Source organism: Rattus norvegicus, chromosome 2 (assembly GCF_021556685.1).
Source record: "Rattus norvegicus strain SHRSP/BbbUtx chromosome 2, alternate assembly SHRSP_T2T, whole genome shotgun sequence".
Lineage (NCBI taxonomy): Eukaryota > Metazoa > Chordata > Mammalia > Rodentia > Muridae > Rattus > Rattus norvegicus.
Window position 1 is genome coordinate 47,697,262 of NC_141535.1, and position 23,654 is coordinate 47,720,915.

Sequence of the window (23,654 nt, forward strand, 5' to 3'; positions counted from 1 at the left end):
GTTTAAACAAAATTTAGATTTGCAATAATAACTCCCTTTTATAACACTTGTCTTTAATTTCAACACTAGGGAGGAAGAGGCAAGAATATTGTGAATTCCGGGTCAGCTTGAGCCACACAGCAAGAAAACATCAAAAAAAGAATGTTACACAGACAGACCAAAACTCATTACAGGCTTAGTAAGCAATTACCAAGTAGAGTTTACAGGACATACAATCCCACCTAGTTACTTCCTATGGAAGAATTAAAAAAAAAAAATCAGTAGTCAAGGGAATTCAATATAATCATAAATGTTCAAGTAATTTGAGTGGTGAAAGTAAATGCAGTTCTTGTTTGCTTGTTCAACCAGCAAACTGGTGAGGAAATTAAGGCAGGTCAGTAAATACTGGCTGTGACATCTAAGGACTTCCACGTTGGTTACTGCTATCACAGCGCCCAAGTTAGAGCGGAATATTTAGTGTAGGAAGCCATAATGCAGACAATACTACAGATTACACAAAAAAAAAAAAAAAACAAGAACTAGGGAACCTTTCCAAGCTATAAATACATTTGTTATTCTTAGGTCCTTCTGAGGAGGAAAAAGCAATTGCTATAGCAACAGGTACGTTAAAACTGGTTTGAATCCCAATTTTCAATCATGGGCAAATCTCTTTGGTTGCATATCCATAAATCAACGTACTTATAAGCTAAAGATTAGATGATGTATATATAGTGCTCACCTTGAACAAGAACAGAAATTGTTACCCAGCACCAATGTGTTAGTTATATACTGGACACAAAGCTGTAGTGTAGACATCAACTCTACTCTCAAGAAAACTACTGGATATTTTTAAGAATAGGATGAACAAGTAATGAAGCTGGTGTCAAATACAGAACAATATCTAGTCAGTTTTCCTTGAAAACCATGAAGTAGTAATTCTGTACTAAGTCAGCAGTTTTAAGTCTAGAAAAGTTAAATACTAGCCCTTCTCTTTGTAAGGACTGGATACTCTATACAACTGTCTGAGGTCAATCAGTCATCCTGTCTTTCTTCAAATTGACCAGACCTAGAAACAGGGATAAACACGATAAACACTCTCTCTCTCTCTCTCTCTCTCTCTCTCTCTCTCTCTCTCTCTCTCTCTCACACACACACACACACACACCCACACACATTGAAAAAAAAACAAATATAATGTCTTAAATATGTAGTCACATGTGGAAAGGCCTCGGACATCCATGAAAATGAATGAATAATGCATAATTTACCTTTATTTCAAGATGCTTCTACTGAAGTTAACTATATTAAAGGCTCAAAGGATATGACAGAACTTTATTCATAAGTGTAAAAATTAACTATATGTGTGTATACACACACATGTATATGTGGGTAAGGACAACAAAATTATAATAGTTCAGATATGCTATTGGCTAAGAGTAAGGAGCTGTAAGCATGAAAAGCCTATGGGAACTCACATCTTACCACTTGTAGTCTGAACGGCCCTGGAGAATGAGTCTCGCCAGCTCTGCACTAGTTTCCCCTTTAAGTACACAGCAGAACTCATCCTCACTGGTTAGAAGGATGAAGTCAAAACACGTAACACACAATAGCTGCCAGAGCAGCCAAAGAAAAGAGTGTGTGTGTGTGTGTGTGTGTGTGTGTGTGTGTGTTTTGCCTGGGGAGGGCAGAAGAGGGCATGAGATCCCTTAGAACTGGAACTGGAGTTATAAATGGCTGTGAACCACCATGTGGGTGCTGGAGATCAAATCCAGATTTTCTACAAGAGCAATGAGTGCTCTAAACTGCTCCCTAAAAGGAAGATCCTACTTGAATTTTAAAGATAGAAAGGTGTCAGAAAATGCCAGACCAAGGAGGGAGACAGATTATTCTTTCAGGATACTCATTCTTAAAAAATACTAGTAGCTGGGCCTTCAATCTCTTGGGAGGCAGAAGCAGGTAAATCTGAGTTAAAAACCAGACTGGTCTACTGAGTTAGTTCTAGAACAGCAAAGGCTTCTTAGTGAGACTCTGTCAACAAACAAAACCAATAAATACATTAAACTACCAAAACATCAACATTAAACATAAATTTTAAACAATATATAATGTGCATAATGTCTACCACCTACTTTCTTACCTGCATTCCCTACCACTAAGTACCCACATGCTTACCTGTTTTACTCATAAAGCTTTGGATAAATACTTCCAAATAACATAGCATCATTCCCCCAGATACTCAGTCTTCATAGTTTTTGTTTTAATGGCCTCATAATAATTTATTCAGTTAATGTGGCACAATGTCTTGCAGTAATTAAAGTTCTTAATGCTTTTTACATATGTTATACTGTAATGAAAATGTCAGTAATGGAACTATTTTTTCCCCTAAGATTTATTTTTAATTAGTGTGTCTAAGCAAATGAGTATGGGTACCCTCAGAGGCCAGAGGCATCAGAGCGATTCCTGAGAAACACAGTTATTTGTGGGTTGTAAGTCACCCATATGGGTACTGGGACTTGAACTTAGGACTTCTTTAAGAGCAGTAAGTGCTCTTAACTACTGAGCAATCTCTCCAGACCACCAGTAACTTAATTGTTTGTTTGTTTATTTGTTTGTTGAGACAGGGTTTCTCTTTGTAGCCTGGCTGTCTTAGAACTCACTCTATAGATCAGGCTGGCCTTGAACTCAGAGATCCAGCTCCTTCTGCCTCTTGAGTGCTAGGATAAAAAGTGTGCACCACCACCGCTTGACAGTAATTGAATTCTTTAAGGTTAACCATGAAGAGTACAGTTAACTGTGACAAAAGTGATCAGAATTTCTAGTTTCTGACATATCATCTACTTACTTTGCAAATAGGAGGTTAAACCCCACACTGCTAATCAGCAGTGTAACAGCAAATCATTCTCCATGCCACCCCACTCCCCACCCCAGGAGACATTTTCACTATGGAACCCTGGGAGCCTGAAACTCACTTTCAGACGAGGCTGGCCTCAAAATCAGAGGTCTTCCGCCTCTGCTTCCCAGTGATTAAAGGTGTGTGCCAACTATCCCTGACTGTCTTTTATCCTCTTAAGGCAGACAACAGATATACATCAGTTAGCTTGACTTTAGTGCATGTTCTTCAATTCAAACTACAAGGAGAAAAGGGGACCGATTTAGTTTGTTGGTTGAAGATTATGTCTTGCTGTCTATAACCCAATTAGTGGCAAGCTCATGCTTCACTTCCTGAGTGCAGACATCACAAGTGTGTCCCACACAACCAGCTATGAATTTAATTTTTGATATAACTAAGAACATAAAATTAACAAAAGAGGCAGAGAGAGCTCGCTGAATTGCAGGCCAGCCAGGGCCACATACCCTATCACAGTCAAACGAACTCCAACTGAACACTCCTTTGTAAGAGCTACTATAAGAATCGAGAATACAAAGAAAACACACAGTAAAAACTGCTGCTCAAAACTAAAATTCTACAGCACTATCCATACGTGCAACAACTTCATTACTGATGGGAATCACCAACACTTTCAGTTTTTACTTTGTGGCGTTACATATTATAAAGTCGTGGCTCAGGACTGGAAGCAATAGTATATACGGTAAGAAATCATTCCCTAACCTCCTCCTGTCTCCCAGGGAAAACTCGTGACCTACCTCGTACAAGAACCAATACCCACATAGACATCCTGTCCTAAGCCCACCAGAGTCTATGAAGAATCCAAACAGATGCTGTGAACTTCCAGCTACTTTCGTTTAATCACACCTCTATACACCTACCTATTTATGAAGCTAAGAGGAACCCTCTCCACATTCCCCAGGCATTGGTATTTCTGAAACCTCCTGTGTCACATAAAATTTTGGCTAAATGATTTGTGATGTTTTTCTCTTGTCCATCTGTCTTGTTACTGGATGACAGCCATAAATGAACACTTTGATGAATCAAGATGTTGCTTTTCTTCCTCTACAGTAGTAGGTAATTAGACATGGCACCACAAATTAAGTCTACCAACAAGTTATTTTGTAACAAAATGCTGCAATACAAAAATGAGCTTTCCAACCATGCAAATCAGAAAAATCTAGGAAGATTCAGATATACTTGAAAAATATTTGTTTTCTACTAACTTAGGGAAAACTGAAAGTAAAGTTGTTTAAAATTTTCATGCTTTCTGGGTATTGTGGTCCACCCACAAGCCTTTAATCCCAGCACTCAGGAGCATGCAGATCTCTGCAAGTTTGAAGCCAGCCTGGTCTACACAGTGAAGCCCTACCTAAAAAAAAAAAAAAAAAAAAACAACAATAAACAAAAATCATGCCTAACAAATCATTGGAAATTTGTATGCTTAATGAGGCACTTTAAAAATTAATGTTTTTGACCCGCGGATCCTGGCCCGCAGCAGCTCTCTGCTCCCAAACCCCGTGGGAGAGAGACCTCACCGCCTGATCAGGTGGGCACTCCTGAGGCTGCAGAGCGGAGGAGACCACCAACACTGCCCACCCCTGCCCACATCCCTGGCCCAAGAGGCAACTGTATAAGGCCTCTGGGTTCCTGTAGGGGAGGGCCCAGGAGCGGCAGGATCCCTGCGCCTGAGACACCGCCAGAACCTGAAGGAAACAGACCGGATAAACAGTTCTCTGCACCCAAATCCCGTGGGAGGGAGAGCTAAACCTTCAGAGAGGCAGACACGCCTGGGAAACCAGAAGAGACTGCACTCTGTGCACATCCAGACGCCAGAGGAAAACACCAAACGTCATCTGGAACCCTGGTGCACGGAGGCTCCCGGAAAGAGCAGCGCAGATCTTCCCAGTTGCTGCCGCCGCGGAGAGGACTTAGGCAGTACCCCACGAGCAAACTTGAGCCTTGGAACCACAGGTAGGACCAACTTTTCCCCTGCAAGAAACCTGCCTGGTGAACTCAAGACACAGGCCCACAGGAACAGCTGAAGACCTGTAGAGAGGAAAAACTACATGCCCGAAAGCAGAACACTCTGTCCCCATAACTGGCTGAAAGAAAACAGGAAAACAGGTCTACAGCACTCCTGACACACAGGCTTATAGGACAGTCTAGCCACTGTCAGAAATAGCAGAACAAAGTAACACTAGAGATAATCTGATGGCGAGAGGAAAGCGCAGGAACCCAAGCAACAAAAACCAAGACTACATGGCATCATCGGAGCCCAATTCTCCCACCAAAGCAAACACGGAATATCCAAACACACCAGAAAAGCAAGATCTAGTTTCAAAATCATATTTGATCATGATGCTGGAGGACTTCAAGAAAGACATAAAGAACTCCCTTAGAGAACAAGTAGAAGCCTACAGAGAGGAATCGCAAAAATCCCTGAAAGAATTCCAGGAAAACACAAACAGTTGAAGGAATTAAAAATGGAAATAGAAGCAATCAAGAAAGAACACATGGAAACAACCCTGGACATAGAAAATCAAAAGAAAAGACAAGGAGCTGTAGATACAAGCTTCACCAACAGAATACAAGAGATGGAAGAGAGAATCTCGGGAGCAGAAGATTCCATAGAAATCATTGACTCAACTGTCAAAGATAATATAAAGCGGAAAAAGCTACTGGTCCAAAACATACAGGAAATCCAGGACTCAATGAGAAGATCAAACCTAAGGATAATAGGTATAGAAGAGAGTGAAGACTCCCAGCTCAAAGGACCAGTAAATATCTTCAACAAAATCATAGAAGAAAACTTCCCTAACCTAAAAAAAGAGATACCCATAGGCATACAAGAAGCCTACAGAACTCCAAATAGATTGGACCAGAAAAGAAACACCTCCCGTCACATAATTGTCAAAACACCAAACGCACAAAATAAAGAAAGAATATTAAAAGCAGTAAGGGAAAAAGGTCAAGTAACATATAAAGGCAGACCTATCAGAATCACACCAGACTTCTCGCCAGAAACTATGAAGGCCAGAAGATCCTGGACAGATGTCATACAGACCCTAAGAGAACACAAATGCCAGCCCACGTTACTGTATCCTGCAAAACTCTCAATTAACATAGATGGAGAAACCAAGATATTCCATGACAAAACCAAATTTACACAATATCTTTCTACAAATCCAGCACTACAAAGGATAATAAAGGGTAAAGCCCAACATAAGGAGGCAAGCTATACCCTAGAAGAAGCAAGAAACTAATCGTCTTGGCAACAAAACAAAGAGAATGAAAGCACACAAACATAACCTCACATCCAAATATGAATATAACAGGAAGCAATAATCACTATTCCTTAATATCTCTCAACATCAATGGCCTCAACTCCCCAATAAAAAGACATAGATTAACAAACTGGATACGCAATGAGGACCCTGCATTCTGCTGCCTACAGGAAACACACCTCAGAGACAAAGACAGACACTACCTCAGAGTGAAAGGCTGGAAAACAACTTTCCAAGCAAATGGTCAGAAGAAGCAAGCTGGAGTAGCCATTCTAATATCAAAAATAAAATCAATTTTCAATTAAAAGTCATCAAAAAAGATATGGAAGGACACTTCATATTCATCAAAGGAAAAATCCACCAAGATGAACTCTCAATCCTCATCTTCGATTGGTTTATATACAAGTGTGCAATTTCTAGGCTTGAAAGTAAAATGATGCTATCTGGTGCTGGATAGAGGAGCCTTATTTTTTATTATGGCAGCTTGCTATTTTTGTAACATGGTGATTTGGTTGAACACAATAAAGTACAGTAGTAACTGATCTCCCCCTCTTCCTGGATGAGTGAGGAGATGATTAAATGTTGATGTCAGCATCCATGAGCATATTCAGATGAGCTTCTGCTTCTGTTGAAAAGGATGCTGTGTTTGATTGTGGTCCGAAGCTTTGAAGCACTACTTGGCATCTCCTTCCTTGGAGGTCTCACTGTTTAAACATAACAGATTTGATAGGTTGTTGGTAAGGTGAGGTCCAGCTTGTCTCCACTAGGTCATCTTCATGTGAATCCGGTGGTTATACGGTTTTGTTCTAGGGATATTTCATTTTTTTAATAACGGTTTTAGCTGACATTCATGGAGAGAATGAATCCTTAGAAGTGTGCCACTAGTGAAAGGAAATCCTGTCTAGAGTATGTTTCTTTACAAAGCTGTGTCACACCATCCTTTGGGCCCTCTGCTGGAAAAGTAGAATCAAGTCTCAAATAATGCCTTTTAAATTGTATCCTCTAGTATTATAGATGTAGGACAGTACTGTATCATACCTCTGTGGATGTAAAATAGCTTGTACCTGCTTTATGATACGTAGTAGTGACCGTGCTTTATCAGAGCTGTTTTTAATGATGTTGCTCAGAATGTTTTCTTTCCAGATGATGATTGAGAAGCTAATTTAAAAAAAAATGGTGCCAGGTACCACAAGAGTAACAGAACTGTGCTGTTTTCTCGGGTTTTGTTTTTTTACTTTTTTTTTTTTTTAATGGAGTGTGCTGGATGTCTCTACAGTTTTGTTCAGATGACTGCAGAACCTGGAAAAGCTGTTGCTGCTGTTGATGCATAACACACTGCTATTATTGGTCTTTTTATATAAATATAAATATATATATACAGATATATAATTTGAATTTTTTGAAACTTTACCTGTGCTGTCAACTTTCGAAAAAAGTATCCCTGTTTACTGTGTTGAGTTGGCAATGTACAGAAATTAACAGCCATATTGGTCTAGAAATGTTGAACTTAAGTTTTTTCCATTTGTACAGGGGTAACACACTGTATTAAATATGTAAGGTCTTATATACGTGGGTTTGATTACAAAAACTAATAAAGTATTCTCTAGAAAGAAAAAAAACAAAAAAAAAAGGGGGGGGGGGACAAGAATAACCTTGGCAGGGAAGAGAGAGGCAAAGATTAAAACAGAGACTGAAGGAACACCCATTCAGAGCCTGCCCCACATGTGGCCCATACATATACAGCCACCCAATTAGACAAGATGGATGAAGCAAAGAAGTGCAGACTGACAGGAGCCGGATGTAGATCGCTCCTGAGAGACACAGCCAGAATACAGCAAATACAGAGGCGAATGCCAGCAGCAAACCACTGAACTGAGAATAGGACCCCCGTTGAAGGAATCAGAGAAAGAACTGGAAGAGCTTGAAGGGGCTCGAGACCCCATATGTACAACAATGCCAAGCAACCAGAGCTTCCAGGGACTAAGCCACTACCTAAAGACTATACATGGACTGACCCTGGACTCTGACCTCATAGGTAGCAATGAATATCCTAGTAAGAGCACCAGTGGAAGGGGAAGCCCTGGGTCCTGCTAAGACTGAACCCCCAGTGAACTAGACTGGTGGGGGGAGGGCGGCAATGGGGGGAGGGTTGGGAGGGGAACACCCATAAGGAAGGGGAGGGGGGAGGGGGATGTTTGCCCGGAAAACAGGAAAGGGAATAACACTCGAAATGTATATAAGAAATACTCAAGTTAATAAAAAAAAAAAAGAAATGACTCAACCAACCAACCAAAAAAAAAAAAAAATTAATGTTTTATCCTTTTTAAAAAAAAAAATCTTTTTTTTTTCTGGGTCACTTTCCTCCCCTGTCCCTGCCCTGGGGTGGGGGTGGGGGGTCCCAGATGCCCTGGAACTTGTTTTGTAGACCAAGCTAGCCTCAAACTCACAGAGATGTACCTGTGGCTGCTTTCTGAAGTGATGGGAGTAAAGATATGTACCATTATATTATGACTAGCTTTTCTTTTCTTTTTATTTTTCTTGTGCATTTGCCTGTATAGATACATGTGCACCCTTTGCCTGGCTGGTGCCTGTGGAAGCCAGCTTGTAAGATGCTTTGAGTTTCAGACAGTTGTAAACTACGGTGTAGGTACTGACAACCAAACCTGGGTCCTCTACAAGTGATCCTAAGTACTAAGTCAATTCTCTAGCCCCATAAATGTGATTTTAATAGTTATAAAATGTAAATTTAATAATGATTAAACTTTTAATAGCTAAAATGTCATATTTCTTCACTTAATTTCAATGTTCCAGAAAGTCAATCGATTATCCTAAGATGCCTTATATTTTAAGAACTATAATAATTTTTTAAAAGGCTATAAGAGTTTTGAAATTATATAAAAAATTATAGTTTTAAAATAATCTGTTATTTCTAAATCTAACAGTACCTCTTTATTCTCTGGTAATAAGAAGCAATCATATATATACTATATACTAAGAGATATGAAAGCAGAAACCACAGCAGTAGAAAATTAATAAGAAATAAATACTGAGTAAGTTTATCAGACAAAATGGGAATGCATAAACTTTTTAAAACGTTGAGTGATGGTTTGAGCAATAAACTAAAGTATAAGTTAATCAGAAAAGAAAGCTTGAAATCAAAAGAAAGAACTTAGTTCATCAAAAGCTTAATGTTTTTTATTTAATAAAAATATTTACTAGGTAAACTGGATACCCATAGTCCCAACTACTTAGGGTGTCAAAGGCAGAAAGATTCCATAAGCCCATGAGTTCAGTGTAGTCCAGGCAACCTAGTAGTACCTCTCCCCTCTCTCCCTCTCTCTCCCTCCCCTCCCCCCCCCTCACATGCATGCGCGCGCGCACGCACACACACACACACACACACACACACAGGATTGCAACTAGGGAGATAGCTCAGTTGACTAAATGCTTGCTATGCAGTCACAAAAGCCCAAATGTGACCACAGAACATATGTAAAACAAGTTGGGTATGGTGACCCACTTAAATTTTAGAGCTGGGGAGGCAAAGACAGGTAGATTCCTGGCGTTCATTGGCCACCAGCTTAGGCAACTAATAAAACAAAGGTCAGTGAAGGATACACACATCCAAAAAAACTGGGGTGTAGAAGATACCCAAGGAATGGCATCTGGGGTAGTTTTCTAGCTTCCACATATGTATGAATAGGTACAAATGCAGTGTGTACATACCCAGCACACACACAAGCATACATGAGCCGTGGTATACACGTGGAAATACATATGAGGAAGTTACTTTTAAGAATCTAGGCCACATTTGTTATCATTTTGTCTAAGCTCTGCCCCTAAGAAAAAGGGAGGTATGTTGGTATCAGGAACTGGCTTTAAGATTGCAGATTGCCCTCTAATCCAGCGATGATGTGATGGATGATGTGATGTTTCCCTTAGGCATCAGGGACCTTGCATCTATTGCCATGGCAATCGCCATACATTCCCAGGGTTCACCTGGCTCACCTCCCACCTTTACCTGCAAGCGGTTATGTCACAACCCAAATAAAAGGCAGGTCCTCCTGATCTCTGCATTCTCTTTCCCCCTTCATCTTCATAGCCACATTTTGCCCTTCCCCCCAACAAAAAACCTCTCAAATGTAACTGTAGTGGCCTGTTGTGGTCTGTCTGGACACGAGCCGCGATTCTAACACAGCAGCATCTCTCTACAGAAGTACTCTCTGTTGTCAGACCTCATTTAGTTCATTCTCATATTTGGCTAACTGCACCTATTATTGTTGTTGCTGTTGTAAGGGATCATGAGGTAACATGAACTTGGTGTCCACATGCACATACATCCTCACCTTCAATACTGTATTATGACCAGAAAGTATGCTGACACATTCTTTTTATAACTTGCTGACACAGGAAAATACCTTTTCTTTTAGGATAGTAATTTGATTTCCAAGCGTCATTTCTTCCATGAACTCATTAAAAATTTTACCTTTATTGTCTTTTTAAAGTATGCAGGCACATTCTTTTAATAACCTGCAGATGTAAGACAATGCCTTTTCTCTGAAGACAGTAATCTGATTACTGTGCTGGCTAGTTTTATGTCGACTTGACACAAACTAGAGGCATCAGAGGAGAGTGCCTCAATTGAGAAAATGTTTCTCTAACATGGGCTATATGAAGACTGTAGGCATTTTCTTAATAAATGACTAATCTGGGAGGACACAGTCCATTGTTTATAGAGTCACCCCTGGGCTGGTAGTGCTGACTTCTCTAAAAAAGAAAAAGAAAAAGAAAAAGAAAAAAAGCAAGCCACTGAGAGCAAGCCAGTAAGCAGCCCCCTTCCAGGGCTACTGCATCAGCTCCTGCCTCCAGGATCCTGCCCTGCTTGAGTTCCTGTCCTTACTGCCTTTTGATAATGAACCATTACATGGAATGGTGAGTCAAATAAAGCCTTTCTTCCTCCATGTGCTTTTGGTCATGGTATTTCATCAAAGCAGTAGTAACCCCTACTTAGAAAATTCCCAAATGTTGTTTTTTTCTGTGATAAACAAAATCCTATCCTACTGAAACTCTTAATTCCATCCTTAGGTGTGACTGGTAGAGAAAGGTAAATCCCACCTGAATCCTGGCAGAGCACGTGACTCTGAAATCTGAGCCCGGCAGGGAAAGGAAACATAAATAAATATGTACCTGTAATATGTCACATAGGCATCATCAGCAAACTGCTAAAAGTTTGACACAAAAAGTAAAGATTCATTACCAAAGCCATGCTGTAGAAGCAGCATCAGTGTGGAACAATGGAATTCTGGGGCAGCTTTCCTGGAGTCACAGGGATCAGACTTCTGTTCCTGCCACTTACAGTTACTATTTTCCAACACTGGCCACACGAACAGTTACAGCTCAGAGGCACTGCAACTCTAGCCACCTATAAAGACTCGGGATCAGTCAGTGTGTTGCTTTCACAAGGTAACAGTTAAAACTGATGTCAGCAACTGATATCAAGTGCATCTGATAGTAGCTGTCTGCTGGAATAAAATTAAATGTTCTTTCTACAAAGGAAAACAGGAGCTAGATTCTCCAAAACTGAGCATTAAGAGTATCAATTACATACTCAAAAATCACTAAGCAGGCACATAAATAGGAAAATCTGGTTTATAAGCATTTACAACATAATTAATAGAAAAGATACACATCCTGAAATTAGCTGACAAAAGGTTTTATGCAGTTGCTATAGTATGTTTAAAGACTTAAAGAAAAATGAAGAACATGAGTGAACTGGTGGAAGATTTCAGTCAGGAACTTAAAACTTCAGAAAAGAGTCAAATAGAAGTTGTACTGAAAATATTTAAAATTATACTATTCTAAATTAACAAAAAGTTGGTCATTAAAGAAAAGGACATTAAAAGCAAAGGTAAGACAACAGAAACTAAACATACTGAACTACCTGACAGAAAAATACTGAGAAAACAACCAACCAACCAAACACGCATAATATGAGTTTAAGAGTTGTAGAAAAGGGTTGGGGATTTAGCTCAGTGGTAGAGCGCTTGCCTAGTAAGCGCAAGGCCCTGGGTTCGATCCCCAGCTCCAAAGAGAAAAAAAAAAAAAGAGTTGTAGAAAAGAGGCTGGAGAGATGGCTCAGTGGTTAAGAGGACTGGCTGTTCCTCCAGAGAGACTGGGTTCAATTCCCAGCACCCATATGGAGGCTTATAAATGTATGTAACTCCAATTCCATGGACTCTTTGATATCCTCTTCTGGCTTCCACAAATAAAATGTATGCATGTGGTATACAGAGACACACAAAGAGAAACAAAACAAAAACCCCACCCATACACATAAGAAAAACCCAAAAGAAGAAATGTAAAAAACTACGAAATTTCTAAGTATGAAAAATATCAACTTAAAGAACCACAAACCCCAGGTAAAATCCTGGTTAAAATGACACATCAGAACAGCTTTATCAATTTTTCAAAGTTTAACCATTAAGACTCTGAACTTCACTGCGGCCTATACACATTGCATAATATAGGAACAATGACAAAAGACTGAACTGAAACCGGTTCCTCTAAGGTGAAGAACTGAACATCACAGCCCACCCATGATAGTCAACAAAGCAGTGGAAGTTTAGGCAAGAAAAGTAATTAAAAAGAAAAAACACACAATTATCTGTTACCAGATCACATGATGTACTAACCTTTCAAGATTACCACTAAGAAATCTGGTTACAGCTAATAAGCAAATTCAGCAAAGTGGACAAGTACAAAATCAACACCCAAAAAAATCAGCTGTGTTTTATATAATAACAACGAACAACCTGTAAGTTACATAACTACCTATCATAATGTCTTAATAAATAAAACAGACAATTTTTAACAAAAAAGACAAAAGTTTTGCATACTTAACATGACAAACATTTTTTAAAGAAAGTAAAGATATAAGTGTAAGTATCCTATAGGAATGAACTAGAAACTTTAATACTATCAAAATTATACTCCTATCTAAAGCAATCACAGGTTCAGTGCAACCCTACGAAAACCTTATGACGGCTACCCATGGTGACGCCTAACTTTCATTTCAGCGCTTAGGAGGAGCTTTCATTTCACATTCAAGCAGATCTGTGAGGCCAGTCTGGGCTACATAGTAGCTTCTAGGCCACCAAGGCCTACATAGAGACCTCATCTCAAAATAATAAACAAACAAAATTTCAATGACATTTTGACCGAAATAGAAAAATCCATCTCAAACCATACATATAATTTTTGTTTGAAAACTATTTTAAAAATAACAAAAGTGGAGGGTTCACTGTTGATTTTTAAATTTTCTGTAATATTGTGGCAGTTAAAACAGTGTGATGCTGCAAAGTGACATAAAGAGCAATGAAATGGGGAGCCCAGAAACAAAAGCCCTGTTCCCATGATAAACAGTGGTACAGCCACAGTGGAAAGCAGTTAGAGAGTATTTCCAAAGTTAAATATAAAATAATCACATCATTCAGCAGTTGTTTTTGGATTATCTACCAACTAAAGGAACTCTAACAGTCATCTAAATGTATATGCTCACAGTAGCATTATTTTCAAGAGCCAAAATTTAAAAATAACTCAAGTGTCTGCCAACAAAGCATAGTGTGACATAACTACCATAATGGAGTGTTGCATAGCCTTTAAAAAGAAGGAAACGCTGACACATGCCCCAGCACGGAGGAACCTTGAAAACATGTTGAATGCAGTGAGCGACAAAAGGCAATCTTTCACGATTCTGCTTACGAAGCTTATCAAATGCACAAGTTCATTCAGAAGTAGAACAGATTATGGGAGCTAAGACAGGACATACAGAGTTATTGGTTAATGAGCACAGCTTCTGTCAGAATGAGGAGGAAAACCATCCCTGAGATCGAAATTGACAACGACATCACAATACTGTGAGGTACCTGATGCCACTGACTGGTACACTTGAAAACGTGTGTGTTATTCATTTCATCACATTTTTAAAAGTATGAAAGCAAAGTGATAGCCTTAAAGTAATAAAATAAAGATCTCACATCTAGAATTTCATATGCTATGAAGGGACTGGTGGGGGTTAAGAGTCTGTGCCTTCTTTACAATTTCACATTGAAGACCAAAGCCCAAATCTACTGCACTGAGACTTTCGCTCGGATACGGCAACAGGGCATTAGAAGGCTGCTTTCCTCTCTGTTGTTAAACTGAGGACATGGACAGAAGACAGCTTCTAACAAACCAAGAAGAGAGCCCTCGATAGACCCCAAACTTGCTGGCACCCTGATCTTGAAATCCTAGCCTTTAGAACTGTGAGAAAACAAATTTCTGTTATCGAAACCATCTAGTCTATGACACATTGTTATGGCAAACAAGCTGATTTAAGGTCTTTTAGATTAAAATTTTTTATTTTGTATGTATGAGTATGCATGTATAAGTGTGCACATGCCAAGGCATATGTGTGGAGATCAGAGGACAACTTGCTCAGTTAGATCTCTCCTTTGACAAAATAGGTCAAAATAGGGCTCAAACTCATTAGTGTTGGTTGGCACCTGTACCTACTGAGCTCTTGCTGGTACCATGTAATGGTTTTTAGAAGAGGGGGTGGGAAGCTCCAGACAGTCAGGGTCTGAGAGAAGCTGTCTCAATATATCTGCACTAAGAAGTTCTTCAGATTGAAAGAAAAGGGTGGAAGAAACTGAATTCAAGTGATTAGGAACGATAAAAATGATAATTTTATGGGTATATATAGTTTCCTTTGCATGTGTAGTTATACACAGATATAAGTAAGTGCACATGCACACACATGCAGTACGTGTAAGGAGAATAGCCTTGGATCCAACTGCTGAAACCACGTCTCGAGCCCTAAGGTTCCCCAGTTTGGGATGCCAGCTGTCCTCAAGGACCCTCCTGCAAATGTATCCCAGACCTGGGCCCACAAACATGTGCCACCATGACAGCTTCTCCACATGTATCTTAGGCATCAGACTCAGGCCCTAATGCTAGCAAGGAAACACTGTATGAGCTGAGCTATTCCTCAGCCCTATTTTTCTTCTGTGTTAATTTCTTTAAAATTTCAAGTCTTCTTGAAAGTAAAAACAATACTGTGGGGTTTATAGCACAAGTACAGTGTATATCAATATAAACGCAGGACTACAGTGATCCAGGAAGTGCAATTTAAGATTACCATTTTGTATGTGTGTTACTATTCTTGTTGCTGGTGACACAATACCTGACTACCACAACTTAAGGAAGCAGTTTTTGTTTGGGTTGGCAGTTTAGGGGCTCTCGGGTGTATCATGGCAGAAGAGATTGGTGGTGAGAGTGTGTAGCAGTAACACTGTATCCACAGAGAGAGTGCAAAAGGAGACAAGTTCTGGTCCTAGGTTCACAGGGGACCTCCCCACCGAAGACACAGAGTGCTCTGTCCAAGTGATTCTAAATCCTGTAGATTGACAGAATTAATACAGACAACAAAGAAACAAAACACATCACTGTGAATCACAACATTCCAACCTCAACCCCTTATCTTCCATGTTCATCTCATAATGCAAGATTAATTTAGTCATCTTCAAAAGTCCCCCAAAGTTTTATAGTTGCAAACTTGCTCAAAAGTTAAGTGCAGATCCAATTCTGAGATAGACTTTAAAAAAAAAAAAAAAAAAAGAACCATTTTTATTTTAGTGTAAGAATGTTTGCCTGCATGTATATAAGTGCATTGCTTGTATGCCTGGTGCCCTCTTGGAGACCAGAAAAACAAACTGGATCTCCTGGAACCTAAGTTACACATGGTTGTGCGTTCCCTTGGGTGCTGGGAACTGAACCACTGCATGCACACCAAGAGGTCGTAACCACTGAGCCATCCATGCCTCAGAAACACTCTTAATTGTGAACACCTATAAACTCAGAAGACAAGTTACTTGTTTCCAATAAACAATGGCAATGAATAGATATTTCTATTTATTAAAAGGGAGAAATGAGGCACAGCAAGGAAATAAGGACCCCAGTTCTTACTGAAGTGTAAGAGCTATTAAGAAGCTTGGCCTGGTAGAAAGTAGGTAGGTTATGGGGTTCCTGTGAAGGACTGTAGGGGCTTTTGCCAGCCTTACACCCACCGCCTCACGTCAAGATTAAGTCAAGTACCAGCTTCCCACCTCAGGTCAAGGCTAGGCCAAGTTCCATTCTCCACCCACAGTTCTCAAGAGGTGCAGGGACATTCTTGAAAAACCGCAGAATGTACTGATAGTCACCTGACCCTCTGGTCCCAGATAGAGTTCAACTGCATGTCATATGCTTGCTAGTCAATAGATTTAAAGGTCAATATGCTTAGCCAATAAGTTTAAACTGTAACCTTGTTGATGTAACCTGTACCCCTAAAAAGTATAAAAACTGCTTGTTATAGCCATTCGGGGTTGCCTTCTAGTCACTTGCCACAAGGGGCTGATTGAGTGTTGACCCCAACGCACCAGAAAAATAAACCTCTTGTGTTTGCATCAAACTCTGTCTTGTGCCTCACTTGAGGTGTTCTCCTGGTAGTTAAGACTCACTCTGAGCCTTACGTTAACACCAGACCAAATGAAGATTGATACCTAAAAGGAGCAACACCAAACTCTATAGATATTTGCTTGACTTTAAGGGCCTGTAGTGGAATTATCTGAGCATGAATAACCCTGTCCCTCCAGCTCTATGGCTTATTATTTCCAGCCTCTTTCCTGTGCCAGTTCTATCCTATGGCTGGAGCTTCCCCTGGCAAGTACTGAATAGTCCTGCTATCTCCGACATCCTGGGATCTCCATTCCAATTTAGGCTTAAACCTCAGAACTTCTTGGATTATTAGATTCTTACTAATAATCTAGTAGACCAACACAACATGGCCTCAGCAGCTTTCTGGAAACTTGGTACAGGCATGCATCCATGATGCTCTAACTCCCATGTATTGCATGCCTAGAGAAGCAGTCCCATATAGACTAGCTGACAAGTTTTGCTGCGTAGTTTGGCGTCCTCCTGAGTCCACCTGAGAAAACACTATGCTAGGCACTAGTTTACAAGAAGTGATCCTCTGGGGAAGTCTCTGTTTTAGTTTTCCTCACAAACGATTTGCATTTTTACAACTTAATTGCCTTTAATGGGGTTGAAGGAGGCAGGAAGGGGGTGGGTACTTGCCTTCTGAACATCTTTTCTATCACCATATTAATAGTAAACTCTTGAGGTTTCTCTTTAGTTTTAGGAAGATTGTGAGCTACCAATAGGGTGCAAGGAACTGAACCCATGTCGTCTGCAAGAGCAAGTGCTCTTAACTACTGAGCCATATCTTCAGCATCTTTGTCTGAAACTTTAAGTTCACACTGCTTTTCTCACCAAACCATACATTATAAATATCTTTCTGGATCTTTCTGCTCTACTTGCTCTCTTTCGTGTGTGTGTGTGTGTGTGTGTGTGTGTGTGTGTGTGTGTGTGTGTGTGTTTTCACGGTGGGAGCAGGCGCTCACAGAGAACAGAAGAGGGCAATTGGATCTCCCGAGCTAGAGTCACAGGTGGTTGTCAGCATGCTAACATGGGTGCTTGGAAGTGAACTCAGATCTCCTTGGAAAAGCAGTACATGCTCTGTACTCCTGAGCCATCTCTCCAACCTGGAAAGCAGACCGGGTGGTAACATGAGAGAGCAGACTCATTGTAACATGAGAGACTTCTAGCATAGCTCCTACATCCTTGTTTCCTTCTGAAACCTCATAAGCCTCTAACGTCCACATTTCTTTCAGCATTCTGGTCTTCTAAAGTCCCATCAGAAGAGGCTATTAAGCTCTGCTTATAATAACATGGACATGCCCAGAAGTGTGGCTCCTACATGATTCAAAATCTTAGGTGACTGACAAGGAAGACTAACCATTTGCAATTATGAAAAACTAAGTGTGTATTCTGCAATCCCTAAAGTAACTGCGGGGGTGGCGGGGCAGGGCATAAGAAAATAAGACTTCAGATGGAGCAAATGGAAAACAGAACAAGGCAGTAGCTTTAAATCCAACCATTCTGCTAAGAATGCTTTTTTTTTAAATAGTCATTTTAAACACTAAATAGGTACAGATTATCAAACTAGATGAAAAAGCAAGACCCAAATATATTAGTAAGATAAAACTATAAGTATAAATTAACAAGTAGATTAAAAGGAGAGTTCCTATAAAACAAAGAATAAGAAAACCAGACAGTTATATTAATATCAAAGTGATTTCAAACAAGTATTAGTGCCAGGATAAAGAGGAGTGTCATGTAAGGATACAGCATCAACTCAGGAAGAACAGACAATAGTCTTCTGTCTTTATGTACTTAATAGTAGATTTAAAATAAGAAAAGCAAAGATATCATCCATCATCCAAATAATGGAAGAACTGGTCAAATCATAGTTTAAGATGTTAACACTTCTCATTGGGAACTCAAAGAACAGATAAAAATATCAATTGTGATATATAAAATTTAAATAATACCATTAATGAAGTTAAGTTTTAATTGTAGGGGCTAGGGAGGTGGCTCAGCAGTTAAGAGCATTGGCTGCTCTTGCAGAGCACCTGCATCTAAGTCCCAGCATCCACACAGCTTACTACTACCTGTAACTCCAGACCTCGGGGACCACCACTGCTGAAACATACCCACACACATTATAAATAAAAATATAAATAAGTAAAAATTTAAAGTATTTAATTAAAATTATACTAAAAACCTTAATTGCAATTTACAGATTACTCACAAACCTTAAGAATACACATTCTTTATTATATAAAGCATTAATGAAGATGAGCCAATGGATGGGGATGTAGCTCACTGGTGGGGCAACTGCTTAGTATTCCCAAGGGCCTGAATTCAACCCCACCATTTCCAATGGAAACAAAGCAAATTCTGGGCAAATAGAATTAATCTCAAGAAATTTCACCCTTCAGGTAAGAAAGCCCACTGAAGCTGCAAGAGCTGGTTAAATAGAATAAAGAATGGGCTCAAGTCCAAAGACAGGGAGTCTTCAGAAAGTGCTGACGGCAGTGAGAGGAAGCTGAAAACGTCTGAGGAAAAGGATGGGAATCACTGCCAAGCACAGCTCCATCCACATGGCTCCCAAGCCTCACTCCTGCTGTTGGTTTAGATGAGAAAATAGAGCAAACAAATGGGACGACCTTGGGAAGAATCCTATGCTCTGTACGACTGGGAGCCAGTGGCTGTGCACTGTCTTGGGAAGGAAGCTATGGCTGAGTTACCTGGGGAGACTGAGAACTGGAATTTAACATACCATAGCTCAGGGTGAGAAATCTCTGGAGAGGAGAATGTACAGGGCCCAGCAGATTCAGGTGAGGCAGTGAAGTGCAATGGATAAGGTAAAAATGCTCAGTGGCCAGGATGACAATGGTGTTTTACAGTCTTGAGGCTGAGGTGAGGCAGGCAGAGAGCAACCTCTAGAGCACTGGTCCTCAGCCTGTGGGTCACAGCCCTTGGGTGACCCTTTTAGTGGATCACCTTTCGCCACCGTAAAACACAGATATTTAATACCTCTGTACAGATCTCAGTGCTGAGGCTGCTGTCAACACTTCCAACACTTGGAGTCACCTCCCAGTCCTATTACTCATTCCTTTGGGTGCTGTATGGAGAGTCTTAGTTGGAAAGAATATATATTCTGGTCACCTAAGTTACCTGTGATGTTTAGCGCTGAATATCAACTTGGCAGGCCTGAGAATCACCTAGGTGCCTTTGTGCACTCCTATGAAGGATTATTTAGATTAAGTTAGTAATATAGCCACCTGTGAGGAATTTTCTTCTTTTAAAAATATAAGAAGATGGTGCTGAAGTCTGTTTAGTACTGTTTGTATGTATCTGGTTTTAGGACTGACCTTTTGGGATTAGATAAGCAAGGGGATTATCTTGACTAGGTGGAGTTGTGAAGATCCACCCTAAAAGTGAGTGGCACTGTTCCTTGGGACTAGATTTTGGACTACAAGAGAGACACCTAGCTAAGTATCAGCAGCTCATTTCTCTCTGCCTCCTGACTGCACATGCAATATGACAGCTGCCTTGAACCTGCAGTGATGGACTAGACCCTTCCTCCCTCTCTGAGCCCAAACAAACCTTTCTTAGGTATCTTATCACAGCATTCAGAAAAATAATGCACACTACAGTGAAGACAACAGTTAAACCATGGACACTTGTATAGCGCATGGTCAGCATCAACACAAACCACCAGAGAGACAGGAGCTAACAAATCCAAATGACCCCACCATATCCTGTACATATAACTAAGCAGTCTCCAGTTATCCAGAAAATAGAAGGCCTGTTCCAACTCTCCTTCTTTCCTCCTTCCACCTCCTTTCTCTTTTTGCTACACTTTTTTTTTAAATCCTTATTAACTTGAGTATTTCTTATTTACATTTCGATTGTTATTCTCCTTCCACGTTTCCAGGCCAACATCCCCCTAACCCTCCCCCTCCCCTTCTATATGGGCTTCCCTCCCCATCCTTCCCCCATTACCACCCTCACCCCAACAATCACGTTCACTGGGGGGTTCAGTCTTGGCAGGACCAAGGGCTTCCCCTTCCACTGGTGCTCTTACTAGGATATTCATTGCTACCTATGAGGTCAGAGTCCAGGGTCAGTCCATGTATAGTCTTTAGGTAGTGGCTTAGTCCCTGGAAGCTCTGGTTGCTTGGCATTGTTGTTCATATGGGGTCTCGAGCCCCTTCAAGATCTTCCAGTCCTTTCTCTGATTCCTTCAATGGGGGTCCTATTCTCAGTTCAGTGGTTTGCTGCTGGCATTCGACTCTGTATTTGCTGTATTCTGGCTATGTCTCTCAGGAGAGATCTACATCCGGCTCCTGTCGGCCTGCACTTCTTTGCTTCATCCATCTTGTCTAATTGGGTGGCTGTATATGTATGGGCCACATGTGGGGCAGGCTCTGAATGGGTGTTCCTTCTGTGTCTGTTTTAATCTTTGCCTCTCTATTCCCTGCCAAGGGTATTCTTGTCCCCCTTTTAAAGAAGGAGTGAAGCATTCACATTTTGATCATCTGTCTTGAGTTTCATTTGTTCTAGGCATCTAGGGTAATTCAAGCATTTGGGCTAATAGCCACTTATCAATGAGTGCATACCATGTGTGTTTTTCTGTGATTGGGTTACCTCACTCAGGATGATATTTTCCAGTTCCGACCATTTGCCTACGAATTTCATAAAGTCATTGTTTTTGATAGCTGAGTAATATTCCATTGTGTAGATGTACCACATTTTCTGTATCTATTCCTCTGTTGAAGGGCAGCTGGGTTCTTTCCATTTTTGCTACACTTTTACTAGACCTTTCCAACTTTTAAAAAGCAAAATAAAACCAAACAGAACCCCAACCTTTTATGTTTTCATTTTTTATTTCTCTTCATATAGTCATCAAAATGTGTTCACTTTTTCAATTATTGGGCAACCTTTTGGTTTTCTGGGTTTCCCCATTTGCTTTCTTTTTCTTTTCTACTTTTTCTGGAATTCTTACAAACTATGTTTTATTTTTTTATTCTACTTCTTACAGTTACCAAATTTTGTTTTCAATTTTTTTTCATTATTGGTAAATCATTGGTTCCTTTTTCTCAACCTCCCTGTTCTTCTCTTTTTCCTCCTTCCTCTTTCACTGACATGATCCTGCTTTTCCTCTGCTGGCCTCCTAGTCAACCCTAAATAATTTTTATTTCAAAGTACATCCTAATTTAGTTTTGCCACTTTCTACTGTATTGTCATTGATGACAGACAGGGTGGGCTTTCATTGATTGTTGGAGTATTTCTAAATCTTGATTGTTTGATATTGCAGTTTAGCAGTTTGTCTTTCTCTCTGAGATTTATTAGAAATTGAGTCTGAGGAGTAGGCTGTTCAATAGAAAACCAAGAATAAAAGTGGAAGATATATCCAAGTACCTGGTGTCATGGTTTGAATGTGCTTGGACCAGGGAGTGGCACTATTAGGACCTGTGATCCCGTTGGAGTAGGTGTGTCACTTCGGTGTGAGCTTTAAGACCCTCATCCTAACTGTCTGGCCAGTCTTCCACTAGCAGCCTTCAGATGAAGATGTAGAACTTCAGCTCCTCCTGCCCCATGCCTGCCTGGATGTTGCCATGCTCCTGCCTTGATGATAATGGACTGAACCTCTAAACCTGTAAGCCAGTCCCAATTAGATGTTGTCCTTAGAAGAGTTGTCTTGGTCATGGTGTCTGTTCACACAGTAAAACCCTCACTAAGACACATGGGAGGACAACCTAGCAAAGCAACAGGGCTACCATAAGACTAACTCACCCACTACCTCATGAACCCAAAGACAACGAACCACATACAGCTCAAGATGAAAATTTCACTGGTACAAAACTCAAAAAGGATGCAAACAAATAGATGAGTTCAATTCAGGACTAAGAAGAAAAGCTAGCAATAGATGAAGAGTCAAGGAAATAGATAAGAAAATCAGCAACAAATGGTTGGAACTGGAAAACATCATCCTGAGTGAGGTAACCCAATCACAGAAAGACATACATGGTATGCACTCATTGATAAGTGGCTATTAGCCCAAATGCTTGAATTACCCTAGATGCCTAGAACAAATGAAACTCAAGATGGATGATCAAAATGTGAATGCTTCACTCCTTCTTTAAAAGGGGAACAAGAATACCCTTGGCAGGGAAGAGAGAGGCAAAGATTAAAACAGAGGCTGAAGGAACACCCATTCAGAGCCTGCCCCACATGTGGCCCATGCATATACAGCCACCCAATTAGACAAGATGGATGAAGCAAAGAAGTGCAGGCCGACAGAAGCCAGATGTAGATCTCTCCCGAGAGACACAGCCAGAATACAGCAAACACAGAGGCGAATGCCAGCAGCAAACCACTGAATTGAGAATAGGACCCCGGTTGAAGGAATCAGAGAAAGAACTGGAAGATCTTGAAGGGGCTCGAGACCCCATATGTACAACAATGCCAAGCAACCAGAGCTTCCAGGGACTAAGCCACTACCTAAAGACTATACATGGACTGACCCGGGACTCTGACCTCATAGGTAGCAATGAATATCCTAGTAAGAGCACCAGTGGAAGGGGAAGCCCTGGGTTCTGCTAAGACTGAACCCCCAGTGAACTAGACTGGTGGGGGGAGGGCGGCAATGGGGGGAGGGTTGGGAGGGGAACACCCATAAGGAAGGGGAGGGGGGAGGGGGATGTTTGCCCGGATACCGGGAAAGGGAATAACACTCGAAATGTATATAAGAAATACTCAAGTTAATAAAAAAAAAAAAAAAAAGAAAGAAAATCAGCAACAGAGATGAAAAGGTCAGCAGCAAAAAGAACATTTTTAATAAGAAAAAATGTAAAATGCTGGAAATGAAAAACTCAATGATTGAAATAAAAACACACTGGAAAGCATGACCACAAAAGAGTGTCAGGGACGAAGGATACAGTTGAGGAAAAACAATGGGGCATGGGTGACAGGATCCATGGTCACAATGTCAAAGAACTCCAGAATACAGG

General features: G+C 40.4%; 1 protein-coding gene and 1 non-coding gene across 2 annotated transcripts in view; one reads left to right on the forward strand and one right to left on the reverse strand.

The window, feature by feature from the left end:
• Ndufs4 (NADH:ubiquinone oxidoreductase subunit S4) overlaps positions 1 to 23,654 on the reverse strand; it is a 110,060-nt gene that overhangs the window by 34,224 nt on the left and 52,182 nt on the right.
• Positions 12,170 to 12,242, forward strand: Trnat-agu8 (transfer RNA threonine (anticodon AGU) 8). The gene has a single exon. It is a non-coding gene; the product is annotated as a tRNA-Thr (tRNA).